Raw genomic sequence first — 25401 nt, forward strand, 5'->3', positions numbered from 1 at the left:
ACGTATATATAGTACGAGTTTACTTTTATGTACCATATATATATATATATATATATACACGTTTTAAAATTATTCACGTTAAAAAATTAATATTACTTTATATATTTCAACATATATACTTTTTATGGGTATATAAATATTTATTGAACTTTAACGTACCCTAGGGTAGTGCTATATATAGTATATATACTTAGGGTTAGGGTTTAGTTTTAGGGTTAAGTTTTAGGGTCAGGGTTTAGTTTTAGGGTTTAGTTTTAGGGTTAAGTTTTAGGGTCTGGGTTTAGTTTTAGGGTTTAGGGTTAGGGTTTATATAAACTCTAAAACGTTTTAGGGCTTAGGGTTTAGCACTATGTACAGTGCATACACTTAGGGTCAGGTTAGGGTTTGTCTTTGTGTTTAGAAGTAAAATATATATATATATATATATGAAAAAATGCTATAATGGGCGACGTGTATTTTAAATACACGTCACCCATTTGGGACTTGGCTTAATGCCACGTCCCTGATTGGCCACGTGGAATTATGCCACGTGGCCAATCTTTTGGCCAGGTGCCCTGCGTGGGACAATTCCCGCGCAACACTTGGCCAATTTTTTTTTTCAAAAAAAATAAAAATATAGTTTAAATATATTAAAAAAAAGTATTAAATAAAAAAAAAATGTTTAAATGTGGAAGCTACCCATTTCGACATTCTCTCTCTCTCTCTCTCTCTCTCTCTCTCTCTCCGTCACACCACAGTGGCGAGCGTCCCCACCACCGTTGTCTAGCCTTTTCTCCGGTGTGGTTTCCTCCACCGTCCACCACCTGTTATCTCTCTCTCTAATCTCTCTCTCTCTCTCTCTCTAACCAAAAGGGACTACTCTCTAGCAGTTACTCCGGCCATGGTTCTACTCTGGTAGTGCCGAACTCTCAGCTCAGTTTACTCTCTCTCTCTCTCTCTCTCTCTCTCTCTCTCGGTTTGTACAGATAGTATACTCACCTTTTTTTTTTTTTTCCTCCAAATATGCAGGTACATAGGCAACCCCAAATCCTTATACTACGAAATCGATTGTGAGTAATTTTTTTTTTTTTTTTTTTCATTTTATGTCTTGAATTTTCTCCTCTGTCTCTGTACATTTTGTTGATTTGTTTGTGATATTTGCTGATTTTTTTGGACTGGGCAAACAACACGTAAAAAAGTGTAATATATTTCCTAAAATTTTTTTTCTACCATTTTTTATTTTTATTTTTTTATTGCAATGTTACTGATTTATTGTAATTTGTATAAATATATGAATTTTTTTTTTTTTTGTCTATTTTGGTTTTGCTGTATTTGGTTATTACATGGATGATGGAATTTTTGTGTACACTAATTCAAAATTTTGTTTTCATTTTTTTTTTCTTTTTCTAGTGTTTATGTTACTATAATGTTGTGTTTTTTTTTTTTTGTTTTTTTTTTATTTTATTTTTGAATTTTAATTGTTGATGTGAGAGTTTTTTATATATATTTTAATGTGTTATTATGAATTTTGGAGTTTTTTAGAAGTGGAAAAAATCAAACAATATCCGCTATTACTTTAACGTTATTAAAATTTGATATTAACCAACAATGACAAATTTAAATTTAAATACGGAATTATAATCAACAAATTGTGTTATGAATATGTATAAATTGTAGCAAAATTAAAAAAAATAAAAATAAAAATAAAAATTGTACTACTAATATACATAAATCCTGATGGTAATTTTGGAAAAGAGAAATAGAAAATAAAAAAAAATAAAAAAATAAAAAAAAACTTTTACTGTCCACTGTTTACAATACTATTCGTATTAAAAATGTAATCCTTACGTCATAAATGTGAATAATTCGATTGTCCTTATTTCACTAATTTTTAACTTTAAACGATGATGTGAGGAGATTACAGATTTATGAGAAGCATTCGGTACAATTCGCTTTAACAAAACATAAAAAAATCATAAAAAAATCAAAATATCAAAAAATGAATTCTACAAATAGTCCATACTTAAACCCACATATACAAAATCAGTAGTTTAAAATAAACATTAATCTTAAACAAGTGTTTGATACAATTTCAACATTTTCTTTTTTTTTTTTTTAAAAAAAAAAAGCTTAATTGTTGATGTGGAAAGGTTAATCATGATTTACGGTTAGGCTATGAACATGGATGAAATGGAGAGTTTTCGACATAACCACAATATGTCGACATAAAAAAAGTTTAATTTACTTTAAACGTTGATGTGAGGAGATTACATATTTATGAGAAGCATTCAGTACAATTCGCTTTAACAAAAAAATAAAATATCAAAATATCAAAAAATGAATTTTAAAAATGGTCTATACTTAAACCTACATATACAAAATCAGTAGTTTAAAATAAATATTAATCTTAAATAAGTGTTTGGTACAATTTCAACATTTTCTTTTTTCAAAAAAATGTTTAATTGTTGATTTGGAAAGGTTAATCATGATCTACGGTTAGGCTATGAACTTGGATGAAATGGACTGTTTTTGACATAACCACAATATTATAAGAAGAATTTTCCACACATCCATATTTAAAATAATATGCAGAATCAACTGTTGGTTTGTTTATATTGTATTTAGAAATAAAAAAATAAAATAAAAAAGAAAACGAAAAAAGATACAAACGTCAAATTTTAACAAGTGCAACGACCACGTGTTTATTAATTTATTGTTATATTTTTTGAAGTTTAATTGTTGACGTGAGACGGAAAAGAGAAATTTAAAGCTGCTATGAACGTAGACGAATTTCGTTATATTTGACCAAAAATAAAATTTCTGAATAAAATTTTGGACTTATGCATATTTCAAATAATATGTGCAATAATTTATTTCAAACAAACGTGAAATTTAAACAAGTTCATCAACCACGTTCTTTTAGTAATTTTTTTCAAGGCTTTTCTGTTTAACTATTGATATGAGAAGGTTATCAAAATTTAAAGGTGCCAGTAATGCATACGAATCTCAGTATATTCGATCAACATAAAATAAGGACAAGGTTGTGCGACATGTGCATATTGAAAAATAACCCGTGGAATGATTTGTTTAAAACAAACGTGAAATCTTATCAATTTCAACAACCACGTCCTTGCCTATTATTTCACTTTAAATGTTGATGTGGAAATGTTTTATAAATATTAAGGTGCTATGAACCCATTACCAAAAGAAAATAACCGCAAATTTAAAACAGAACTATGAATATTCAAAATTTATATAGTCATACAACAATTTTTGGCCACTAACATGAAATTTTCTAAAGACGTTTGGGTCATTGTTTCTTTTTATTTTTAATTTTTCTTGGGTTCTCAAAATGTTAGGCCGTATAGTTATTTGCTCAAATTAAAAATAATATTGTGTTTCGGGCTATTGATTCACGTACAGACAAATATGGACAAGTCTTGGATGTCAGCCCGTAGGGGTACGACACAATATAATGACGGGTGTAGAGCTTTCGTGGAATTTGCCGTCGGTAACTGTACAGCTACCGATGGTAAAATTTACTGTCCATGTAAGTATTGTGATGACCCGTTTTTTTTTTTTTTTTATATATACAAAACATTTCATAATCGTTAATCCCTTAAAATATAAACGGATCTTCACAGTGGCACGACGATATGTCGCAAAGCCAACATGTGTACAAATTCCATAACATGTTCATGGTATATCAGAGTATAATATGTATCTACTATGCAGCGGAAAACATAAACCTATTAGCGGGAATCACATCTTATATGTCTATCACAATTAATGACAATAAGAGCCATTACATAACTATATGATTTAAGTCTTTCCTCAAATTAAATACATAACATAAATGGCTTAACAAAGTTTATGTGGCGCAAGCGTCACAAGCCATAATCAAAATACCTAAAGGAATAGACATCCCGCGGTCTAACACATTACAATCGTCGCGTTGAGCTTTAGTCATAATATCCTCAATATACTTCTACGACACCATATACTATGACCAGAATACCTGCAGCCAAAGAAACATCATCTATACGGTTGTGGGGGTTTGCCACATCCGTATAGGTGGAATTATGAGCCCACCGTCTTAGCATAAATAAATACACTAAGACCTCAGAGGTATACTATTCACTGAGTTTTCGCAAAGAACCAACTTTTCATTTTTAGTCGTGCGTACACTATAACAGCTACCAATCTTATAAACTTTTGTTTGAAAAACCCCATAGCTGATATAGCAAACACCGACTAATAGAAAACATTTAAATACACTGGGCAGCTAGTATTATACATAAAAGATTCGTTATAGAACACAATGACATTTAAATCATGCAACCATCCGATACCAATATACATAAGTTCTTTTTCTATCAAGACTTTTATGCATACTAATACGTCTAGCAAAACTACAATATACTTTCATAAAAACATCACACAATCCGATACCAATATACATAAGTTCTTTTTCTATCAAGACTCTTATGCATACTAATACGTCTAGCAAAACTACAATATACTTATCATGAAAACATTACACAATTTAAACAATGCTATGCATGCTTATGATAGTCTTTTTGTTCATTATGAGCCTCACGCTCTCTTCATTATTATGAGCCTCACGCTCTCTTCTTTATTATGAGCCTCACGCTCTCTTCATTATTATGAGCCTCACGCTCTCTTCTTTATTATGAGCCTCACGCTCTCTTCTTTATTATGAGCCTCACGCTCTCTTCTTTATTATGTGTTCGTGCATTATGCTTTACAACTCAAACTCTATACTCCTATTCTTTACAAATCATGCTCTCTTCAAATACAATGAACCAATAAACATGAAGTTTTCTTTATTTTTCTTTGCATAATTGCAGTACATATTCAGACACTTTAAATCAATTCAAACATTTCATTTATGCATCATTTCATAACATCATTGATATTTCAACATAATTGAAACTACTTAAAACATTCAAAGCATACATGTTAACATATCGTTGGTTCAGTAGAAAATCATCTATCATTTGCATTTCTATAAAATACGAAAAATATCTTTTCTCAGTGAGTAGAATACTCACCTTGGCTGCATTGGACCCACGACTCAGACTCTACATTGGAGAACCCATTGAAGTCTCCAATTCGGACACTATCCTGCAAACATTAATAACATTAGACTATGCTTTTGAACTCTATACTCTATGACACATATACTACTCACGTGCTCACACGTCGCGTAATCCACTTCTAGGGCTAGTTAGGGATCCTAAACTATTATTAGGTTATCATTTAGACTAGGTTCTTATTTTATTCCACTTATCATCTCTAGGACACGTTTACTATCTTATTCGACTACTTACTATTATTATTATTAAGTCACACTATCTTCGTTAATGCTTTTATAGCTTGTTACTCACCTACATATATATATACATATACATGAATGTATACGATGCTTAAACCCCATCCAATGATACACTAAAATGCTTAGTGTACATGAATAGGTGGATTAGTTACTTAGTTACCTACTTATCATTATTAACAATTAAGTCTTATAGTTGGTTTATCCATTTAAGCAAATTAAGTGTATTTGGTCCATACACATACATATACACATATATGTACCGGATGCTTATCAAGCTAAGCATTATACCTGGAATCAATTTATTATTAGTTCACAACTCATATCAATTTTATTACATCCATTTTGATGTCTAAATTGTTATCTATGTTTACTTGACTTACTCATTGATTCTTGTATTTCTTTTACAGAAATTTATTTATATATTTCACTTTATCTCTTTTATTCTTTTCTTTGACTATTTCCTTTTCATTTTATTCTATTAAGCCTTACAACGTATTTTCCATCTCGACCATATTTGCTATTTGCACAAAGGATCTAAATACATTAGATTCACACTCTTCAGTTCCCCTCTACAAACAAAACCTAACCAAGCAATCACCAAGTAAAGTAAACTATCCCCATTAATAACCAATTGGGCATAGCCATCAAAAGCTATCAAAATCATAACAATTATAATCATTCAACCACCATTTACTCTCAACATTCCATATACCTCTTAATCCAATTTTCACTAAAGCTTCATATCTATTCATCAATCTCCAATGAAAATCCACTCTCGACAACCTACATGGGAACTAAAATCTTATTACATAATATAACACAATTCTATTACATAAATTGCCACACTTCCATCACTAAAGTATTAAACCTAGATTTCACCTTAGGAAAATCCAACAATGTTCCATAGAAAACAATGAATATCTTATCAACTCAATTCTTAAATCAGCCACCTAATTCATATATAACAAATTTGGATAACATCAAGAACCCCAATCCATGGTTTCAACCAGTCATAGCCAAGCAAAACACCCATCAAAATCACCCCTCAACTCGATCAAGGCCCATAGCCATAAACTCCAAAACAGCCCCTCATTTGCAACCAAGATTCCATCAACAACCTCAAGAAAATATTATCAAATAATCATATACATAAACTATCTCTAATAAACCTTCAAGCATCAACCACCGTGAAAACCAACCGAAATCATCTAATTATATACCAACAAATCCAACCCCCAATTTCTAATTCCACCAAAATACACCCATTAAAATCACCCTCTATAAACACGTCCACAACAATAAATTAACCAAACCCAACACTTAACATCATCCAATAATTCCACACTATCATAATCACTCTAAATTAGCTCAAGAATCATATCAATTAAAATAGCCCTAAATCAGAATTCCAATCTTTCTCCATATTAAGTCGATCAAACAACCCCACAAATTCACAATTTCAACACACATGGTCACAACAAGAAATCCCAAAACCAGCTCCCATTCACGACCAAATTCCATCAACAAACCTTAAGAAAACATCATCAAATCACATACATATATTCTACCATTAAATTTCCAAAACAGAGGAATTAAATCAAACACCAAAGACCCATAATCCATCTCCAAACAGGGGAAACCCATACCAAAGCCACAACAAAAATCAAATCAGCTCTACAATCTCAAATAAACCCCATTCGGATTTGCAACCAAAAATCTTAAACATTAACCATTGAAAATCAACCCAAATCAAAACCTAAATATCAAGGATCAAACTACATCAAACCAACAACCCATTCGGTCAACAACAAACCAAGTGGAAATTCAACCAAAATCAAAGACAAGGGGAAGAGAAACCATACCGAAGCAAGGCCGGAAATCGGCTCTGGTTCGTCGGAGGACTCGCCGGACTACACCACCGAAATATCGGGTCTCACGGGTTCTTGGGTTCGGGTCGCGGGTTGCGGGTCCAAGCTCTTGGGTTCCGCCGGAAATCGAGTCCTAGGCTCCACCATAGTCGACCCACCGGTAGAGTCGGCCGGAACTCGCATCACCGGCGTCGATCCATGGAGGATCGGGCTCCATCTCCCTCAACTCTCTCGATCTCGGTCTCATCTCTCGGCTCTCTCAGTTTCATCTCTCTGCTCCCAACTCTCTCTCTCTGATCTCCCTCTCCATCTCCTGATCTCACTCTGTTATCTCTCTCTCTCTCTGCGTTCAGGTAGAACTAGAGGTGTAAACGAGCTGAGCTACTCGTGAGCTTACTCGAGATCGGCTCGAATAAACTCGACTCGTGCTCGAATCGATTATTAAATGAGCTACTCGTGAACACGAAAATCAAACTCGATTATTAAACGATGCAAACTCGTATAAACTCGACTCGACTCGACTAAAGCTCGTGAACCCGCTCGTATAAGGATCGACTCGTTTATTAAGGCTCGACTCGTATATATATATAACTAGTTTTATAATATAGTATATTAATAAATAATATACTATACGTAAGCATAAATTAAGTAATAAATAACAATAGTTATTAGTTAGTATATATTAATTGGTTATAGGTATATAAAATAATAAAAGTGAATAATATCAATAATTAATTATTAGTCATATGATATAATGACAATTTGTATACTTAATCATATTATTCATGTTATATAATAAGATTATATGGCTATATGATCATATAATAATATAACATTGTGCCATATGACATGTAAATATAAAATATGCAATCACTTTATTATATGTTATGAGTTTATCATTAAATACTTAATAATCATTACATCACGTGATCTAAGATTTAAGATCATACGAGTTGTTAAATCATTAAATATGCTATCATATGATAATACTTAGATCGTATGATCATATAATATTAGTAGGTAGTTATAAATTATGATTTATGACTCATAAATTCATAATGATCAATTTGACCATATTTAATTACTTATTATAGATTCATAGATAATTGTAATTCAGATTCTAGACTCATTGGCAATTGCCTTATTGTTTGTTTTTATTGCAAAATTCTAATACGTGCAAGTGCACATTATTTTGAAAATTTGTGGTTTAATTTTTAATTTTTTTTTTTTTGCTAAAGTCAATAATTTAAATTATGATACGAGCCGAGCTCGAGCCGAGTACTCGAGCTCGGGATCGACCAAAATGGTCGAGCTCGAGCTCGAGCTCGGACAATAGTTTCTGTTACGCGAGCCGAGCTCGCACAAGATTTTTCAGCTCGTGTCGAGCTCGAGCTCGAGCTCGAGCTTTACTGTTTGTTAAACGAGCCGAGCCCGAACAGGCAATACCCGCTCAGGATCGGCTCGTTTACACCCCTAGGTAGAACAGAGAAGGAAGAAGGGTAATAGAAAAAGAAGAAAGAAGAGAAGAAAGAAGAAGGAAAAGAGATGGGCGTGCGGGTCCAAGGGAAAGCAGGGGAAAAGAAAGAGGAAAAAGAAAGGAAAAGTAGACACGTGTAGTGTGTGTGGTTCCAAAAGAAGATAATGTTATCTTCTTCCAATAAATCATGTGCTAACACATGGCAATAAAATATTACATTTTATTATTCAAGTTATATTACTTTGTCTTAAACCTATTTTATTCCAATCATATAAATTTATCTACTTAGGATTTATTATTAGTCCCATCAATTCAATAAATATAATTTATTAAATGCTACACTCCCTATTTATTTTCTTAGTCTTTACAAGTACTGTCGAAATAACCAGCGCCACTCCCCAGATTATGTTCTTGCCCACCTGACAGGGGGTTAGGGGAATGACTCCAGGATACAGTTTGTGGTATATGCACTGTGAGACCGCGAGAGTGTCTGCTGTTCCTGGCCAGTGTTCGAGTCATCCCAGTGTCGTAAATTTGGCGGCCGGTAGCACTGAACAGGGTGAAAGCACTGAACAGGGCGGAGGTCTAGAACAGGGTGGTGACATGCGCGCCATGTTGCGTAACGCCTTTGGCGTGCACAATGTTAGTGAAGCCGTCAGTAGCCAGTCGCAAGCAGTTAATGAAGGAACCTTTGGACGGGACGCATTGAAGTACTACGAGTTGTTAAAGACTGCCGGGAAGCCATTTCACCCTATTACCAAGCATAGTAAATTGAGTGCTATTGTACACATGTAGTACTTAAAGTGCATTGGAGGTATTAGTAACAAAATTTTCTCTGATATTCTCGAGCTTATTAATCAATTGTTGCCTCCTTGCAATGAGACCTTGCCAGTTAATACATACGAGGCGAAGAAGTTCCTCAGTGACATGGGTCTCAGGTATGAGAAGACTTCGGCCTGCCGTAATGACTATATGTTATTCTGGAAAGACAACAAGGACTTAGATTCATGTATCGTATGTGGAGAATCTAAGTGGAGGGCTGATACACATTTAGATGAGGATGGTGAGGTCATATCACTGAGGAAAAAATGTATAGTGAAGGTGTTGAGGTGGTTTCCACTCATCCCACAGCTACAGAGGCTATTCATGTCAGAGCATACTGCGCCCTATATGAGATGGTATACAGAAGGCCGCACCAGGGATGGCGTATTGAGGCACCCGGCCGAGGTGAGGCATGGAGATCATTCGACATTCTGCATCCGAATTTTATGGTAGACAGTAGGAACGTGCGGTTTCGTTTGACAACATATGGATTTAATCCTTTTGGGAACATGAGCACATCTCACAGCACATGGCCCGTAATGATTGTACCGTACAATTTGCCTCCTTAGATGTGCATGAAACATTCGTGATTGATGAGTTGCTGGAACTGTGGAATGTAGGGGTACGGATATTTGATGCTTTGAAGATTGAATATTTTAATATGCGAGCACAGTTGATGTGGACAATAAACGACTTGTCGGCGTATGCAGATTTATCCGGTTGGCCTAACAGGGGTGTGAAGGCATGTCCTTACTGTATGCATTCGACAAGGTCTAAATATTTGAAGAACAGCAAGAAATTTTGCTATATGGGGCACAAGATATACTTGCCAACTGAGCATTTGTGGCAGCTGAACAAAAGAACATTTGACGGTACTAAAGAATTAGAATGTGCTCCAAATGTGCCATGCAGGGATGAGATCCTCCAACAGTTGGATGGAATAGCATTTGGGGATGAGAACGCGGGTAAGAAGAAACGGAAGAAACGGAAGACGGGTGCAGCAAGTTCTGATGATGTTGTGTGGAAGAAGAAAAGTTTTTTCTTCAGATTGCCGTATTGGAAAGACAATTTGTTTCGGCACAATCTTGATGTTATGCACATAGAAAAAATTTCATGGACAATATACTTGGCATTATTTTGGACATCAAAGGGAAAACGAAGGACAACCTAGTAGTTCGGCTGGACTTGCAGGAAATGGGGTTGAGACCTAAATTGCATCAGTTCACAGCCGCAAATGGTAAAACATATATGCCCGCAGCTTGTCACACGATGTCCTGGGAGGACGAAGAAAACTTTTTGAAGGTTCTTCGAAATGTGAGTCCCGGACGGCATTTCACAGTGTGTTCGACTCAAGGAACGTACGATCTCGGGGTTGAAGAGCCATGATGGCCACGTACTGATGCAGCATCTTCTCTCACTTGCATTGCGCCAGTCACTGCCAGATAAGGTGGTTATACCTCTTTTGGAGATTTCTACATTTTCCAGAGGCATATGCCCAACCAAGCTAACATAAGATGAGATGGACCAACTGCGGGATGACGTCTGTATCACTTTGTGCAAGCTGGAACAAGTATTTCCTCCGGCATTTTTTACCAGCATGGTCCACTTGGTCGTGCATCTTGTGCGCGAGTGTAGACTCAGAGGAGCCGTGCAGTATATATATATATTTTAATTATTCGGATGTATTTGGTTGGACAAACTGAAAATGTCTTAATGTGCATGTGTGTACGCCAGGAGCCTTAGGCGTTCAAGTCTAATGTGCTCAATAAAGCGGGCCCTGAGGGGTGCATTGTAGAGGGTTACATAGCGACCGAACTGGTGTCGTTCTGTTCGAGGTATCTAGATTACGCACCAACCTTCCACAACAAACCTCAGGGAAATCCTGACGGTTCAAAGGGGGCGGGAACGCGATTTAGCCTGAACCGTTTGACAATGAACCAAATTCATCATTATATTGTGTTCAATTTCGACGAGTTCATTCATTTACGGATGTAAGTAGTGTTTACATATTTAACAGGATTAAAATACAATTATTAATAATAATTAGTACATAATTATATCCGCTGAATGTAGGATGCACAAGGACACGCTTAGGCGATCATGCACTAGGGGTCGCATTACGGACGCTCTTATTGAAGCCCAACATCATGAGCAGTTCTACGAATGGTACCGTGGATATGTAAGGAAATAGTGGTATTTCATTATATAGTATATACGCTGCAAGTTCAGTACAGATTTAAGATAGGATTTACATGCCGTAATTAACCAATGTGGTGTTTAATATTTGTAATATACACATAGGTTGATGGACTAGATGATCAACGTAGGGGGGAATTGGGCCATAAATTGGTTATGCATTCTAGAAGGTTGAAGGAGACAGCAGTAAAGTATAACAGGTACGTGGTCAATGGCAAACTGTTCCATATGCTTGCCCATGATGTGGGAAGGAGTACGTAGAACAGCGGCATATGTGTGTCAATCGTTCAAGGCAAAACGTACTACGAGCAGTTAACCGATATAGTTCAGGTTGAGTACTATGACAGGATTACGTACGTACGTACTATTCAAGTGTAATTGGGCAGACCCCACGTTAGACAAGGGATTCAGAAGAGATGATTATGGCCTAGTGTTTGTCAACTTCAATCACCTCGTCCACAGGGGAGAACTGATTACTGATGAGCCTTACGTGCTAACATCTCAGGTAGACCAAGTATTTTACGTCGAAGATGGAAGGAACCCAGATTGAGTTTGTGCCTTAAGGACAAAACCGCAAAACATGTACGACGTTGATCAGGGGGAAGGGAGTCATGATGTAGGTGCTACCTATCACGAGTGCGTGCCGCTCGTATTAGCCATTGTTGACCTACATGATATGAATGATGAATTCAAGGACGACAGGCCCGACATAGATCTAATTGAAGCTCCTGTTGGATAAGTGCTATATTAATTGTTGGTACAATTCGCTAAAATTCAATACACATTTTTAATTTGTGACATATAGTAATTAATAAATGTGATCATTGTCTAATTTGCATGAATCACATTGTACAATTTGCATGTTGCTTACTAATATATAATTGGGTAGTTATACTTTTAACGTGTTTAATAATATTTTTAAATTTGTTCGCAGGTTTCCATGAACCAGAGACGCCCTCCTTATGCACACAGGGCACCACGCCCACCTATGCCCTCCACGACCACGTCCACGTCCACAGCCCAGGGGTCACTTTATATGGCGCCATGGCCACACCACCCAAATGGCGCTTATAGACCGTTATTGCCGGGTACTGCGGGGATAGCCATGTCAGATCACAGGCAGACCCCTCCGCTGGATATTCTTGTTCGACATATTCGGAGCCGCCGTCATTCTCACAGCTAGGGATCACCTCACCGAGTCATGTGACTCGATGGTGGGTGCGAGACGGTCATGATGGGATCAGCCAACTTTAGGCTAATATGTCGTACATTCCGTACCCATTTTCTATCCCTACGCCATGTGGATTTGATAGTGAGACACAGGATGATAGGTTTCCGCCATCACAGCTGGGGGAGAGGCAAATGTCGGCCACGGGGGTGAGACACATGTCAGCTCCGAAAGAGAGCCAGGGCCTGGCACCTGGGGAGAGCCAGGTGCCACTTTCTGGAGAGAGTTAGGGGCCGGATCTTGGGGAGAGCCAGATGCCCCATGAGGGGGACTTCGCGACATTGGGTCCCGATCAGTCGCCCCCTGATAGCCCACATGATATGCTTTAAGACGACGACCAGCAGCCTCCCCTAGGGGAAGGGGTCGGCGAGGAGCATGCTGATGACCCAGCGACCTAGTGCATACAGACTAACCAGATTCGATTGATGGGTAAGTACATATTTATACATCATTGAAACCTATAATATATTCCCAATTAATATTAAGTTTGATATAACATAAATTATATCATTGTTTACTATAATTTATTTTTGTAGTATATTAAATTAAATGTTTTATCTTCTTTGGTTAGGGTACAATCCTGACGGGAGCATCTACAATAAGGTGATTAGGGATCCGGAGAGGAATTGTGTAATACCCCGTATTTTAAGATGTTGAATAAAATATCTTAAAATATGATTTAGGACCTAATAATAAGGTAAAAGAATAAATATGAATATTTATGAAAATAAATATGAATTTAGAAGCATTTATAGTTTTAATTTGATAAAAACTCAAACGGACCTTAAACTTTGGAATAACGGAAACATGGTCAAACGAACTCCGTTTTGGTCGATTCAAAAGCCAGAACGCTCATCTCGAAGTCCTTTAGCTATTCTACAAATTTCATAATTTTTAGGCTCCGTTTAGAGTGTAAAAACACCCACAAAAAATACTACCCTTGATTTAAACGAAAATTTAGCAAATAATTTGTAGGCCCATTTTATTTATATAAAAACCCAGCCCAGCCCAGCCCATGTGAACCCAGCCCTTGTGAGACCCAGACCATGTGGAACAGACCAGCAGCCTACGCCTACTTGTGCACGTTGAAGAAAAAGAAAAACAAAACTCAATTCTCATACACGTTCAGTCAATCTACTGTTTTGCCAATTAAGAGTTTAGTTAGAAGCTAATTACTAGTTACTTATAGATAGGAGCTATTAGGAGGGTGATGATGGTTCTCTCTCCCTCTTAGTCAGCTCGCCACCCACATAGAAGCACCCCATCCATCGATCACAACCCACTCGAGTAGATCCAACCGTCCAAAGAAGGTACAGCTCCCTTATCTCCATCTCTTCTTGCTGCCCACGCCTGGACAGCACAACACTTGTATGAATCAACCCCAATCCATCGATTCAAGAACACTTGTGATGCATCCAAACCATCCAATTCACTATATAAGGAGAGGCAGCCCTTCATGTCATCGCACACCTTCTTCCTCTTCCCAAAGGCTCTCTCGGTTTCTCTCGGCCAAACAAGCAGGAACGTTGTTCCTCTATTCTCTTTAGTTCTTCCAAGTCATCTCGTCCTCAAACAGCAACCCAGAATAAAGGAAAACTCTCTCTAATATTTTCTAAGAACAGCCACTCTCTCCCTATATCTTTCTTTTGGCCAACAGCAGCGTCCAACCTCCTTCTCCTCTATTCTATTCCATCAGAAAACAGAGGAGGAAGATCATCCCATTCTCTCCGTTTTTCCTCTTCTCTCTCTGTTTCTACTGGTTCCTTAGCAGCTCTCTCCCTTTTTCTCTAATTCGGGTGCAGCAGAAACAGGATCTCTCTTCCCCTTTCTGGTAAGCTATCTTCCGCTCAACTCTCCAACTCTCTGTCCTTGTTCTTTCTCGGGTGCAACTTGGTTAGAATAGAAAAGAACAAATAGGAACAAAAGAAAAGAGAAAAGAAAGGGGGAATCGTGCTTCCTTTGATTTGTATATATATATATATGTTTAATTGATATAAATTATATATGTAAGTATGTACTGAACTGTGTGGGTGTTATGTAGATATGAGTTAAATAATATTAAATGTGTATATATATAAAAGAAAAGAAAAAGCAAAAGAAACGAAAAAGAGGAAGCAGTAAGCGAACAGGAAGAAGAAGAAGAAAAAAGGGTAATAAAGGCCTTGTTTACTAATCTTCTCCCCTCCCCTCCCTTTACAGGGAAATTTTTTTTTTTTAGTGAAAGTAGAAAGTGATTGATGGGACATAAAATAAAAAGAACTTACGTGAAAAAGTAAAAAAAATTTGTATTATAGTAAGTTTTTTATTTAAATAATAATAAAAAATTATTTATGTAATATAAAAAGTAAAAAAAAGGTTAAAAATGTTTTGAAGTTGATTTTTTTTAGAGAGGTAAAAATAAGAGAGAAGGGAGTAATTAAACGGGCCAAAGGAAACAAAGGATGACAAAAAAGTCTCTAGACTTTCTCTTTCAATCAAACTAATAAAAAGGATTCTCTCTCTCACGTCCTCTCTCTAGGAAGTTCCACCTTTTTCTTTCTTTGTCTTATATGCTTTCTCTTAAGTGAAGACCTGATATGTATATATATATACACATATACTCGGTCAAACAATAAAAGAAATAAAGGGAAAAACATAAAAAGGAAGAATAAAGAGAAAAGAAATAAAAGGAAAATGATCCTCTCTTATCTCTCAGCTGGTTGAGACTTTGAGTGGGTATTTTTATATCTTCGAGGTATTTTTATTAAAAGCTTTGATTTTATACATTTTACAGTTTTTATTATTTTAAGTTGTGTTTTAAAACAGGCATTTTAAGTGGCGCAAAAGATTTATAAAGCACGCCGTTATAATGCCCAAGTAAAAAGTCACTATTTTACAAAAGCACCATTACGCCACTCAAATATGTTAAAGTATTTTAGGGTTATTAATACTAATGCCTTTATTCTCCCAAATTTTGTAAGATTAAAATAAGGATTATTTATACTGTATCGCTTGTGTACTTTTAGAATATAAAACTCATTAATTATATTAATGGAGTCACTATGTCGATTTGGTACAAAAATAGATAAGCTTTTATAATACCGTTTTACTTAAAGGGTATTGTGGATATTAATTAATAAATACCGTAATAATGTCTGCATAAAAAATGTGATAATATAATTAACTCATTTTATGTCGTTATAATATCTAAGCGACATTAGAAATTGGGATAAGTTATTTAAAAGTCGAACGTGAAAAACGTGGTAAAATACGTTTCATAGCAAATTCTTACTAACACACTATCACATGTACAAAATTGTATTGCAGTGAGCACTTGTGTGAATATTGTCCAAAGCAGGATAGAACTGTAAGTATTTATTATTTACTGAGGGTGATGCTGAATTTCTATAATGTTATGATTTTTGCTTTATTTAATTGTTTGCGCATGTGAAATTTGCATATTTTGTTATTTTAATTAATGTATTTATTTATAAAAGAGTTGGGAGTGACGTCTGTCAACGGACCAGGGAGTGACGTCTGCCTGTGCCAAAAATATTAATAAAAAAACAGAGTAGGGAGTGACATCTACCTACGGACCAGGGAGTGACGTCTGTCTGTGCCAAAAAGATAATAAATTATTAGAAGAGTGACGTCTTCTTAGAACTCGCTAAACGTACGGGAGTGACGTCTCCTATCATTCGCTAAACGGGAGTAACATCTCCTATAACATGTTAGACAAGAGTCACGTCTCCTTGAATCTATTCGTTAGAGTTACGTCTCTATAAGGTGAATGCTAAAAGAAAATGGTTATTTAAATAAATAAGACTGTGTATATAAAACTGTCATTTTATTATGTCATTGCACTGTGTTATTTATTTCTAATAAACCAGCAATCATATTATTATTGAAAACAGTGGACTTACTAGGTGTTTTTGTGTTATTCTTTCTCTCTGTATTAAATATTAATACAGGTTATGAGGAGGATGAGTATCAGGATTGTCCAGACCCTTAGGTAATCTTGATGGCAGTATCTGAGGCTAGGATGCCTCCCATTTTTGTGGAATACTATATTTAGTCCATTACTATAATATTCGAAGAACAATATTTATATTTCCATTGGTATGTAATAATAATATTATGAGTGTTTTGATTGTAAATTATATGTGTTATATGTGGCACAAATACTATTTTATGTGCAATTACTTAATTACACTCTTTCTATATATTTTGAAGTATTTTTGTTAGAAGCTTTGATGTGTTATTATTAAAAAATATATTCCGCTGCCAATTTATAACTCTGATGATGTCGTAATGTCATATGAAAATCGAAATTTTCACTTACGCCTTTTTGTAAAAGGCGGGGCGTTACAAATTGGGTGCTCCCGAGAGGGAATTAGATTGTGTTGCAGTACAATGCTGCAACACAACCTGTAGGACGAGCCTGCAATCGTTTTAGGCGTGCTACAGGAATGCTTGTGAGGAGCAGGTCCCACATACATATATGGGACGAATGGGCGAGGGTAGATAAGCAGATTAAGAAGGCTATGTGGGATGTCCTGATGATATGTTTATGAAAGATGTTTCAATATACGTTGGCATTTTACTTTAATTAATTTATTTATTTTTAAATTTGAACTTAGGGTTATGTTTTTTGTTGAACTTATAGAATTAATGTTTAAATTGCATGTGCAGGAGGGGTTTTATCTGCCTGTATCTGCAGATTTACACAAGGTGCAACACGAGGCGTGGGCTGATATTGGACGCAAGCACCGTTCATGGAAGGCCTCATTTAAAAAAGAGCTACATTTTCAAGAGGGTGACACGCCAAAAAGTATACGAGCAAGAGTGCCAAACAAATTTTTTTGACAAGTATGACCCAGCAGATGTGGGGTACCTACTGAGGGATTAGTGTACTGAGCAGAAAATGGTATGTAGGTATTTGATTGTATTATTATAATGGTGAATTTTCAATAACTGTTCAATTAGGTTTATTACTATTTTAAGTGTGTCAATGATTAAATATTATGAAATGTTCACTGCGTAGATGACTTGTGAACAAATGAAGCGGATGCTAGAGCAGAACGACCTCCCCCATTGCTTGGGATCAAAAAGCTATGCCAGATTTAATCATGATGCGGTATGAACATATATATGTAGATTTTATAATATTAGTATGTAATTCTTTTTTTAAAAATTAATATTACTGTTTGTTATTTATTTCAATTGGATGGCGACAGGCAACTACTTTTGGCACGGCCCCTACTCGAGCTGAGTCGTTCGTGAAGATGCACACTAGGAAGGACGGCACTCACTCGAACGAACGTACACGGGTCCTATGTGTATGCTACTGATCTATTTTACTAATATTTCTAAGTTATGCGTATGATAAAGTATATATTGACTACATGTGTATTTTATGTTCATGACGTATAGGAGAGGATGACACATAATTTATCTAGTGATCCTGCCACTACTCAAAGCGTGTCAGAAGACACGGTGCGTTGGGCACCAAACAATGCGTACGAACAGGCGTTGGGGAGGCCTGAGTACGGGGGGAGGGTTCGGCAGGTTGGCCCGAACGTTACTCCCGTATGTGGGACGTGTTTCTCATATCAGGCTCGCTCACAAGGAGGATCATCCCAGTGAACGTCTCGGGGCTGCTCCATACATGAGAGCAAGATGGCGACAATGGAGACATTGCTATAGGCTCAGACCCAAAGGAATGACGCCTTGGAGTAGCGCCTGCGACAACTGGAGGCTGTGCTCGCCTCTATGGGAGTATTACATGCAAGCCCAGGTGCTTAGCAATCTCCACCTACAAACGGTGGTAGTACATCGTCCGTTTGCAGTGCATCTACAAGTATGATTAATATTGTGCAAACTGTTTATTTTTAATCAATGTTATGGACTTGATATGCACAGTATACCAAATTTTTTAATTGTTTTTATTACTTGTAGTTAATGCGACAACGATTGGTCCGTTGTCGCTTATTGGACGACAGCTGAGCCAGCACTCCTCCGTCGGGATACCATCGCCCACTACACCATCCCTTGTGCAGCAATCGCCCGTTGGCGAGTACATGCCTGGTACAGGAACCCGTGATTCACAAGGACGGCCTTCAGATTTGTAGATATTTTGTGTAATTTACACTTGTTAATAACAATAACGTTTATTAGTACATAATCTATTGTTGTCTTGGACTTATAATTATTGATTTGTGTAATTTGATTTTGTGTTTATGGTAAATTCCAAATGTTGTCCTAATATTTTTGGGTAAAAAAATTTATCAATATATTGTGGTTTTTTTTTTTTGAAAAAAAAAAAAAAAATTGCCACGTGGACTTTGATCCACGTGGCGACAGTCGGCAACGTGGATCTAAGTCCATGTGGCACATTAGCCACGTGGATTATGTTCCACGCGGCCAACTGTCAGCCACGTGGATTTAGATCCACGTTGCCAACTGTGGCCACGTGGATCAAAGTCCATGTGGCCTATAGTCAGCTGCTTATATTTAATCCACGTGGGCAATGTGCCACATGTATTAAATCCATGTGGCTGAAACGTCAGCCACGTGTGTGTTACACTTGGTTGACGTGTCACGGTGTGTTCGGTGTGACACATGGCACAGTGGTGACGTGGACGCGTGACAAATTGTACATTTTGCAACAACCGGATCTACCATGCCGCACACACGTGGCCAATTATACGTGGCGAACAGTTTGCCACGTGTATGGGCCCCATACACGTGGCAACTTGCAAGTGCCGACTTGCAAGTTTTTTTGTAGAGTCCCTAACCCACATGTAGGGAAACAACGGTTGCCCACTTTGGATGTCAATATTTTCTACATACACAAAAGTTTTTTTCAGGATCTACTAGATTATTTGATTCACTAGCTAGTTTTGAACTTGATGATTTGTGAACTTTAATTTAGGCATTGTTTTTAAGGAACGTTGGTCCTCATTGCTTTTGTTCCTGAAAAATACCCAATTTCTATTTTGATCACTGAAATTTAAAAATTATAGTAAAATTTTTCATAATTGATTGTGTGTCTTGTTATTTTGTTTTATATATATATGCTTCAGCTAATGTAGTTAACGGAAGTCTACGTGGAATTAGAAAGTCATGGTGGCGTGACTTTTTTGCTCAGGATATGAATTTGTAGATTTTGAGTGTAATTTAGAATTTGGGGATAAATCTATATAAAAAAAAGAATTTGGGGATAAAATATCACCTTTATATATATTCCGTATATACATGATACTAGATAAATATTATATTCATAATATACCAGTCACTTTCTAGATGCCTACACAAAAGATCGAGACCACATGCATCAAGAAATTCTATTAATAAATATATGTTCATGATTAAACAACATCGATACAAAATTTATATATCATCCTAAATAATAAATTAAGAATTTTGAACTATGAGTATTAACTTGAAATTTCAATAAAATATGAAGAACAAAAAGTGAATTTTAATCTTTTCGTTTATAGATGAATAGTCACTTTATTGTGTACTTGATTACTACTTTATAGTAGCCACTCTTAACTTCCGTGCCCTCTCTCTAGAAATTGATTAAAAATTATGAAATGGCGTAATTTCTAACATTCCTATTATTTCAGTATTTTAACTTCATGATTTTGATTGTTCTAATTTAATCACTACCATTGTCCGTGATAATTTTTTTTTTCTTCTTACAGAAAATGCTAAATTATTTAGATTTTGAGCTTAATTACATAATAATTAAATATTTTAACCATTTAAGATGTTAGATGAAGATTGCATAAATACTTAATTATCTTGCAAGTTAGGCAAGCAACGCCAACACGTTAGCATCGTTTACCCTGTAAGTGATGCCAACACGTTAGTGTCGTTTGCCCTATAAGCGATGCAAATTCAGCTAGCTGTAGAAAACAAACGTCACTAATTAAACGTCGCTAATTAATTATTAATGTTTTAGGACTATTTAACGACTTTTAAAAAACATCGCCAAATTATAGTTTTTTTGTGGTGTTGGTTGAAATTGTGTCAAACCTCTCGCGGAGTCTTGAGGGGTTGGTTTGTGTTGGAAATAATTATACCCTAAATCGAATTGGGGTAGTAGTACTCTCAGTCTAGATCCAATAAAGACTCATTGAAGAATCTGATAAACACTGCAACTCTCAGTTGAATTGGGATAAGAGTCCCAGATCAAATCAAACTCCAAGGATAAGTGGGAGTAGAAAACCTAATTCAGGTTTGACTCCACATCTTTGCCTATAAATAAGCCCATACCCAAGTATAAATTACAGACTAATTATTTTATGCATTGAACATACTTTTCTCTTAGAAACTAATTTAGCCATCAGAGTGAGACCCTCGAAAGGATCTCTTAGTTTTAGTTGTTTTACAATATCATGGAGAACGTGAATAACATCATAAAACATGTCATTCACACCGTACCGGAAATTGTTCTAACAGTTTCCATTCTCCCTTGTACAAGGATAGACAACAAAGGGAAAGGCATAGCTGTAACACCCAAATTTTTCACTTTTTTTTTTCTTTTTAGGCATAAGTACTATGACTTAACTTTAAGAATAGCAGAGTCGAATAAGGTAGGAAGTTCGACACAGGCTAAGGGAAAGACTCAGTAACCGTATTTATGTTTATATGTTTCATGTTCATGAAACATTGAAATCAAAAAAGTTTCTATCTCATTTTTATTCATTCAGTAAAGAGGGAATTTCTTGCATTAACAAAAAGAGAGGAAAAATTTTAAAGGGCTCACATACACATACATCATAATTAATTGCATTTACGTAATGAACGTTGACAAACAAGTTCCACCTGTAGATTGTTAAAATTTATAGCTGTAAAGGATACAAACCCAGGAGAACCTGACAGTTTGGACTACTATCCTTAGAAATTGAAGATGCCATAGTATTTTGAAACCCAAACGAAGCTTGATAGAGGTTTGATCAGGTTTGGATTGTAATAATATATTTTGTATATGTTTATTCTAAGAAGTATGAAATAATGTAATAGTTTAATGTAAGTAAAAATAAAGTTGTAAAGTTATGTGAATAAATGGTTTTTAGGGGATGAAGTACCCAAAATATCCTTAGGGGGTAAAGTGTAATAATAAATAAATAAAACGAAAAACAAAACAATTGGGGGTGGTCGAGCCACCCACTTTGGCTAGACTAGGGTGGCCGAAACCATCCCAAAGAGCCACCACCATTTGGCCAAGTCATCCTCGGCCATTCAGCCAGCATGCCACACCATGTGACCAAATGAGGGTGGCTGTTGCCATTGGAGTGGCAATCTATCCTAAAGTACGCAAAAGGGGTGGCAAAATTGACACCCCCCCCCCCCCCCCCTTGTTTTGTTTTAATGTTTTTTTTTATAAAAAAATAAAAAATAAAAAAGTCTAAGTACATTTTTGAGAGATCAAGTCTGAAAGAACACGTGACTGGCTTTCTGTCCAAAAAGATGAAAAAGGAAAATGACAAATAATGGTCTTTTTTACTGATGGTTGAAACTCCAGGGTTTTAAGTAATGCTTTTAATAAAGTTGGTTTGTGTACATTTTTGGAGTAAGATTTCCCTAATACTTTAATTTCACGTGCAAATGAGGCTAAGTGTATGAAGGTATGGTTAATTGGAGTCATGGGGTTGGGTAAAGATTGATCGACCACCTATAAAGATCCCTCACTGCACACTTTCTGTATATATGTCTTCATTATCGATTGCATGCTTGTTATCAGAGCGTTCGGCAAGCGGTCTCACCCAATCATCGGTGAATTGGCGAAACACAACTTATTGGAAGACAAAGCAGTTAGCAATAGGTTGATTGGATGATTTTGGTGAAGACTTTAACTCATACTCTAATAGTAAGCCCTAATTAGGTGGGCAACATATTATGCCCCATTAAACTTGAATTAATATGTTCTAGATATAAGCCACTCGCCCAGTGAAAATGGATATATGCCAGATATAAAGTCTTTTTGTTGGAAACAACATTATTTTTTAGATTATTATTGTCGTCCAAGGTTATACGATATATAGTGATTGTTGTTTTTACTAAAGAAAAACATAAATATAGAAGCTTCATCAACATATTCTCATGATAGAGTATAATGTCATATTAAACGCTATTAATTAATTGGAAGTGATATTAAATGGATAGTAATGGAACCAATACTAAGAGCTTGACTAAAAGGTGGAGCTTATGCTCTCATTCAATAATTGGCCAAGACAGAAACATGGTTCTCCCACTGAATAGCTAGTCACAAGGCACTTGTTGTTTTAAAGTTGAGGTAGGTTATCAGGTTATGTGAATCACCTTTTCTGGAAACGGCATTTACATGAAGTAGATGGAGCTTATAAGCAAGAAATGATATAGCAGGAAGAGCAGGAAGAGTGTAAAGCCATTTTGGTGTGAAATGATGAAAATGGAAGAGCGGGAAGAGAGTGTAAGAGGAGAAAGAGGAAGGGTTAAGAGAGAAAAGGTATATGAAGAGCTGAAACCATATATTTATTGCATATTCTCCAATTTTTGCTTTGCAGGATTCAATATAATCTCCAAGGTCTCTCTAGACAAAGGCATGAGTCGTTATGCATGTGCTTGTTGCCTATGGACATGCTTTTGGAACTTTGGCTAGTGCTCTTCTTGCGTTTCTGTTTGAAAGGTTAATTAATCCTTCTCTTTCCCTCTTCTGTTTTGGTATTCTTTTAGAAGATTCAATTGTAACTTCTTGTGCTCTTACCAAGAAGGAAAGAAGAAAAAAGAAAAACTTGGTTCTTCATGGAATAAAAAATCACAATTCTATTTTATGCATGTTTTACATGGAATAAAAAATTCCAATTATTAAACCATGTGAAATAATCACAGAAAATTTTAAGGGATAACTTCACAAAAGGGTACCCAACTATACCGCTTTTTCACTTAAGGGTACCAATGTAGCAAAACGTTCAATCGAGTGTATGAAGTTATCAAAACCGTTCAATGTAGGGTATTCCGTCACCCTCCGTTCTAAATCGATGACGGAGGCCAAAACACGTGCGTTTCACGTGATATTTTAGCCTCGAACTACCACTTTTGCCCCTCATCTAAACGATCAAAAAGACCCGTTATACTCGAACTCAAAACACACTTTTCTTCCCTCCCAACGCAACACAGCAGCCGAACTTGAGAGATCGGGCTCTCAAACATTTTCGTCCAACAACATCGTGAAAAGGTGGGTTTTTATTATTGGCCATTATCCTCCTAAACTTCACTCCTATTTTCGTTCATGAAGGAGACGGGTTTTTATTCTTGGCCATTTGTGCAGTTACGGCGCCGGGGTGAAATGGAGCCTATGTCCGACAGTGAGTCGACAGAGTCCAGATCAAACGGTCCAGTATGCAAATGTGGAAAGACATCATCATCTTGGATGTCGTTCACCCTAAGTAATTTTGGTAGGAGGTTTTTTTCATGTGTAGATTACAAGGTAAGAGATTTTCTCCAAAGTTTTTCCTTTTGGTTTTCCCCAAAGTTTTTCCTTTTGATTTTCCCCAAAGTTTTTCCTTTTGATTTTTTCCAAATTGTTTCCTTTAGGGTTCTATCTCTGAGTTTCCGTGAAATGGGTTGATTTTATTTTATTTCCGATTATTCAGAAACCAAAGGTGAGATGTGATTATTTTAAATGGCGTGATCCTGAAATCTGTGTCTACGGTTAGAGAGTTGTGTCGAGATTGAGAGATTGGCACGAGAATCTGAAGGCACTGAAGGCCGAACATGAACTGAGTCGAATAAATAGGTTGGATGAAGTTGAAAAATACAAGAATGAAGTTGAGAAATGCAGAGCTGAAGTTGAGAAATGCAGGGCTGAAGTTGAGAAATACAAGTTCAAACTACAGAGACAAAAGGATAAGTCTCGGTCAGTAGAGAGGAAGTACCAAATTGCATTGGTCTGTTCATGGGTGATGTTGATGTGGTTGCTGGTATATCCTTCGTACAGCAGAGAGTTTCTTCCATTAAGAATGATGTTGCAGTGAAACAATTGATCAATTGTACGATGATCAATTGATCAATTTTGTTGTTGATCAGATGCTAATGTTGTAGTTGTAGTATTTTGTAATGCTCTGAACATTTTGTAGTGCAAGATTCTGTAATGTTATTGTTAATATTGATGTTGTTGACATTGTATGGTACTTGGTATGGTAATTCATTATGCACAATTCAATTATGAGCAATGATTGCAAGTGGGCAGCAAATGGGCATAAGCAAATATGGTACCAAATTTTGTAGCATCTTTGGCCACAACTTTGGTACCAAATTTGACCACAATCCTCATATGCTTGAGCATTAACATTATGCACTTCTCTTTTCCTTTTGTACCAAATTTTGGTACCAAATCTGCAAAGGGGCAGTAAATAGGTACCAAACTTTGTTCCAAATTTGGTACCAAATTTACAAAATAGACAGTAAATCCACCACAATGATACCCTGCACAAATCCACTT

The 25401-nt window shown here is 36.0% G+C and overlaps 2 long non-coding RNA genes across 3 annotated transcripts; one reads left to right on the forward strand and one right to left on the reverse strand.

Moving 5' to 3' along the window:
- Nucleotides 1-3731: 3731 nt before the first annotated feature.
- On the reverse strand, nt 3732-7559 carry LOC133859393 (uncharacterized). Of its 2 annotated transcripts, XR_009898742.1 has the most exons (3): nt 7201-7559; nt 5055-5127; nt 3732-3997 (listed from the first exon to the last, which is right to left on the reverse strand). It is a non-coding gene; the product is annotated as an uncharacterized LOC133859393 (long non-coding RNA). The 2 variants fall into 2 exon arrangements; XR_009898741.1 differs by having other exon boundaries at nt 3732-5127.
- Nucleotides 7560-17777: 10218 nt separating this feature from the next.
- Nucleotides 17778-18248, forward strand: LOC133860648 (uncharacterized). Its single transcript, XR_009898898.1, has 3 exons — nt 17778-17835; nt 17953-18045; nt 18146-18248. It is a non-coding gene; the product is annotated as an uncharacterized LOC133860648 (long non-coding RNA).
- The last annotated feature ends 7153 nt before the right edge of the window (nt 18249-25401 follow it).

Source organism: Alnus glutinosa, chromosome 2 (genome assembly GCF_958979055.1).
Source record: "Alnus glutinosa chromosome 2, dhAlnGlut1.1, whole genome shotgun sequence".
Lineage (NCBI taxonomy): Eukaryota > Viridiplantae > Streptophyta > Magnoliopsida > Fagales > Betulaceae > Alnus > Alnus glutinosa.